This window comes from Onychomys torridus, chromosome 7 (assembly GCF_903995425.1).
Source record: "Onychomys torridus chromosome 7, mOncTor1.1, whole genome shotgun sequence".
NCBI classification, from domain to species: Eukaryota; Metazoa; Chordata; class Mammalia; order Rodentia; family Cricetidae; genus Onychomys; species Onychomys torridus.
Genome location: NC_050449.1, coordinates 72,203,844 through 72,209,442, shown reverse-complemented (window position 1 = coordinate 72,209,442; position 5,599 = coordinate 72,203,844). Strand labels below are relative to the sequence as shown.

Below are 5,599 nucleotides of genomic sequence, written 5' to 3'. Positions count from 1 at the left end.
CCTTGAGGCAGTGGATACCCAACCCTGCATGAGAAAGAAAATATCCGCTGTCTACTGAAAGGACCAAGCAAATGCCATAACAGGCTGTTCAGTCTTCTGTCAGAGATCAGGCCTCACTTTCAGCTAATTCTTGTTAACTAGTTGCTGGCTCCACCCCCTGATCCAATGTTAATTTTATTAACACAGTCTTGGAGTTTCAGAGTACAATCAAATATCCCACAATAATCACTGGCAGTCCACAAAGAGACAGAAGAAGAAAAATAAATCACCCTGAGACACACCAAGCCCGCACAACTCATTCCACTCCTGTTCCTGAGATAAGCCCTCAAGTAAGAGGATTGACGTCACCTTTGGTCCCATATCCTGCACTCACCTGGTACCTGGAATGGACAATTACGTTTTCTAATTTGGTTTACTCAAATTAAAACTAAATGTATATCTTCATGACATGAGTGGTGGTTCTTCAGCAAAGTGTCTGCTGAAGCTACACCCCTGCTCTCTCAAAGCAATTAAAGATCTGTCTTCCCCAGCAATTGCATTCCTGGTGGGCATAAAACTGGTGAATGGCTCTTTCCCCTCTTTAAAAAAAAAAAAAAAAATTTATGTATATTTCAAAAGAAACAATAAGAATTTATAATTTAAAATTTTCTGAAAAGGGTGATTAGAAGTATGTCTCCAATTTCTCATTTTTATACCATACACTAGCAATTCCTGACCTACAGACAATTCCCCCATCCCCCAGAGCTGAGGACCGAACTCAGGGCCTTGTGCTCGCTAAGCAAGTGCTCTACCACTGAGCTAAATCCCCACCCCCAGACAATTTTTTCTAATCCCTACCTCACACTGCACAGCCCCATGTGTCTTAAAGTCCAAGTTTCCTTCCTAAAAAAGAATATAATTATTGGATTAGTGAATACTGTTACCAACATCAGTTCAGAGACCCTTGCTGTAGTCATCTGGGTTCCTGTTTCTCTTTACAGTGAATTGGAGAAGCAAATAGTTACAGGAAAGGAGAAAAACAGATGCACTTGGAATTGTACCACAGTGGGATCCTGATCCTGCTGCAAAAGAGACAGGAATAGGCAGTTTATGGGCCAGTTATGTGTGATGTCTTTTTCTGCACAGACTGTGTAGCCAGAGCCTGGGAAGAGTTCATCATCCACTGATGACACCATCTTTCTCAGGTGTTAACCTCTGGAGTCATGTCTTCCACCCCTTTCCTGTTCTGCCTCAATACCCTACTCAAGTTTGATCTAATTTCCAGTTAAAACCTGTGTTATTTCCATATAACATTACCATCTCCAGTAGGAAGGGGAGCGAAGGACATACCTTCAACTCATAGAAATTACCTATCTATATCTTATGTAGGAGGAATCCTAATTTGTTTAAGCTACCATTATTTGGGGTGTTTGTTAATCACAGCCAGCTAGTCCTAACTCCTGCAGAATCTGACGTCAAAATAAAAACCCCAACATCTTTCACTAACCAAGTGCACTTCTGCCCCCTAGTGTCCAGTTACATCACTTACCCTTTCTACCTGATCACATCCGGCCCTTGAGGTCTTTGTTTATATTTTACCTCTTTTCCTGCCTGATAACCAAAGTTGTTTTGAAAGGAATAACAAAAACACATTTTTTAATTAAAGATAAAAGTTCTGAACAAAATTTTCCAGGTGTTGTAACTTAAAATGAATAGGTTCCCTTCAAAATGTGATCAAGTTATCAATGAAGAGATCAATATTATTGAGGTTAAATTCTTGGATCTTTTTCTAGGAAGAAACAATTGAGATATGAAGTCTTTTGTTTTTCGAAGATCATATCCAGAACATCATTAATATAAAAGCAATTTTAGAAATAAAATGAACGCACTCCACCAGCACATGAGCACACAGACTAGACACAGGGAAGCATGAAGGGGACATGGATAGAAAAGTCGGAAGGGCGTGGGAAGGCAGGGTTGATCTGGGAGGAGCTGAGGGGAGACAGGACTTAAATATGATCAAAATACATGCAGTGCATTGTGCAATTGCTAAACAATTACTAAAAGTATTATATCAAAACATAAAATGGAAAATCGATTTAAACTCCTAAAATATTTAAATTTGCTAGACTCTATCACTAAGTCAAATAGTAACATCTTGAACATGCTGTAACAGTACCACAGAAAGCCCCTTTGTTTCAAGCCCTGTGATAATTCCAAACAGCCTGAGGCAGACTTGGTTTTCTTTGCTACCACTGTAAGGCTGTTGAACAAAACACATGCCCAGACAGAGGAAAGAAGAACTGAAAAGAAAAGCAGATCTGCAGACATAAAACACATTTGCAAGATGTCCTCGAGGGGAATCATCTACTTAGCTAAAATCTCCTATGCTTAAGGAATGTCCTTCAAAAGGTCAAAAGCATTATGTAAAATAAAAGTTAAAACAAACAAACAAAAAAGCTCAGATACTAGATTTGCATTAGGTGTGCTTATGTTAGAACCAAACCGGCATAAGTGATTAAATTTGATATTTTCTCCAGAAACCACATATCCAAAATGTTCTCAGAGATCAGTCAACAGCACAAGAGCAAGAACACGGCACACAGTTTGAGCAGAGATAGAGAAAGCAGGTACCCCCAGGCGGACTTATCTATCAAGATATTTGCCTACAGATGCCTCCTGACCTCTTCAGGGCCCCTGTAACCTTCACTTTCTAAGCAACCAACACATTATTAACATGACAGATGTTGTACTGAAAAAAATAGTTTAAGATTGTCTTAAGCAAAGCAATTTCATTTTAAATGTATTAACTTTGTCACTTAGAGAATAAATATTCTAAATCATTTTGGAGTACAAACAGCACTGTGTGGTGATTTTTTATCTGTGCATTACTATATAATGCTTGCCTGGAGATCAGCGGGGAAAGGCCAGCCATTTTAAGTAAACAGAGAAGTCAAGCAGCACATGCCGCCCTTAACCCCTTAGCAGGATGGATCTCTGTGTGTTCAAGGCCACACTAGGGAACAGAGCCAAGTGTGGTGACACACGCCTTTAATCCCAGTACCAACCATAGAGATCCAGAGGTCTGTACAGACAGACAGTGATAAATGTTCAATGTCCATGAAAATACTCAATTTTGACTTTAGAGAGCGAAGAAGCCCAGATTCTGCAGAAGAGAACAGTATATTCTGAGGTTTAAACTCATGAGTATTAAAAAGAATCAACAGCAAATCTTTGAGATTTTGATTCATCTTTGAAGAATGAACAGAACTGGGTTACTGTATACTTCCACTTAGCAGAGTAAATGAGACCATATACTCTCTAATAAGGAAATTCTTAGAGACAAAATACCTAGAAACTTAATCTTTGAATTTGCTAATACTTATACTACAATACCTACAACAGAACATATTAATAAAATAAAAATTCACATTGACTATATAAGGGCCATAAAAGATTTAAGTAATACTAAACTTGAAGATACTTCCATTAATAATGTTTCAAGCGTGTCACTAATAAGTCTTAGGGACACAGAGATGAGCTGAAATGTAGGCTAAGAATGAGGAGTGTGCAGAACAGGAGGCAGTGGTTGCAGGCTACTTCTCTGTCTTTCTACAAAGAGTTACAAAGGCACAGGAATCAAGTGTGGCCATCACCTGCCATCTACACAGAAACAGGGTTGGGAGTAGGTTCCAGCCTAAAGTTCAGGGAGGTGGGAGTTACTACATCTGGATGATCATCTACATCAAGAAACAATACATAAGGGGAGAGAGACCTGGTCCTGCTTCAACTGAATGTACCAGGCTTTGCTGATTGCCCATGGGAGGCCTTACCCTTTTGGAGGAAGGGATGGGAGGGGGTGGGGATGAGGCTGGGGGGAGCAAGAGGAGGGATGAGAGGAGCATCTCTGGAAAAAGAGAAAAAGGAAAAGAAACCATGCATGGGTTCAAAAGGTAAGACCTGGCCACCTAATGCCTATGCTTCAGACCTAGCTTGACTACCATCATCCAACAGGGGTTAGTGGATAATAACTCAGGCAGAAGACAACAGCAATGACACCCCCTCCCTTTATAGATACCATTGTCCCTTGCCACTGCTTGCTGCAGCCATGGTCAACCCTACCATGTTCTTTGACATTAGGAAGACAGCAAGCTCTTGGGCCATGTCTCCTTCAAGCTGTTTGCAGACAAAAATTACAAAGAAAGAAAATTTCCATGCTCTAAGCACTGGAGAGAAAGAGTTTGGATATAAGTTTCCCTTTCACAGAATTATTCCAGGATTCATGTACCAGGGTGGTGACTACACCCATCATAATGGCAGGTCCATCTATGGGGAAATTTTGAGGATAAGAACTTCATCCTAAAGAATGCAGGTCATGGCATCCTGTCCAGAGCAAATGCTGAGCCAAACACAAATGGTTCCAAGTTTTTCATCTGCACTGTAAGATCTGAGTGTTTGGATGGTGAACATGTGATCATTGTAAAAGTGAAAGAAGGCATGAGCATCATGGAAGCCATGGAGTGTTTTGGGTCCAGAAATGGCAAGACCATTAAGATGATCACCATTGCCTACTGTGGACAACTCTAATACTTTTGACTTGAGGGCATCCTACCTACCCTTCCTTCTTTAGCTCAGGAGAACACCCCCATGTCATCTGTTCTCAAAACCCAGCAACCTCTGCTCTCACTGAAGTTCTTAGGTTCCATATTTTCCTCATTCCCTTCTAAGTCTAGCTGGATTTCAGAGTCATGTTTATAATTGTGAATCAAAAACCAAATAAGAAATATCTCTACATAATATAAATATACAATGACAGACACCACACAAAACTGACAAACTGATGAGACCAGATAAAACCAAACCTGGATGCCACCAATGGCTTTTAATGCATGGAACTGGCTTTTAATCCATCCATATAGTCACACTTGTACCCACAGATTCACATAGACATATCTATAGTCTCAGGCACACAACTGCACAAAGCACCATGAAGACACACACACACACACACACACACACACACACACACACACACACACACACACACGGAAAGCAGACACACACAGGGAAAACCAGAGCCACAAATGCATACAAGGTGGCATTCAGGCACATGTACTCACACCAGCATCACCATCGACAGCAGGTAGGACACAAAAAAGAGAGGACAGCATAAACATCTTGTGAACTGGACTCTAAGAAAGTAATCATGAATTTGAAAGAAAATCCATGGATTAGATCAGATTAGACTGAACTTGATTTAAGAAAGTATTATTAGTGAAAAATTAGTTAAGGATCTAGTATAATTACACTCAACAACATTTGTGTTCACATTAAACAGAGAGCATAACAAACTTATATCTATTAAGTGAGGAAATCGTGCGCTAAATTCAATTTTCTTTACAGAGGAGACTGGGGAGATAAATCCAAAACTATGACTCTTTAGTAATGGGATTTAAAATTATAAATCCATCATTCCTCAAGTATGTTAGTAAAAAAATCTCAATATATTAGATTAAAAATTATACTGGCAAGATATTTTTAAGCTCTAAAGTCATAAAAACTTATCAAATTGTAAAAAGTTTTAAAATTAATTCATTAAAATCTACTTCCTAATCCAGAA

At 39.4% G+C, this 5,599-nt stretch overlaps 1 pseudogene; it reads left to right on the top strand.

Moving 5' to 3' along the window:
• Positions 1 to 4,087: 4,087 nt before the first annotated feature.
• Positions 4,088 to 4,566, top strand: LOC118587858 (annotated as a pseudogene).
• The last annotated feature ends 1,033 nt before the right edge of the window (positions 4,567 to 5,599 follow it).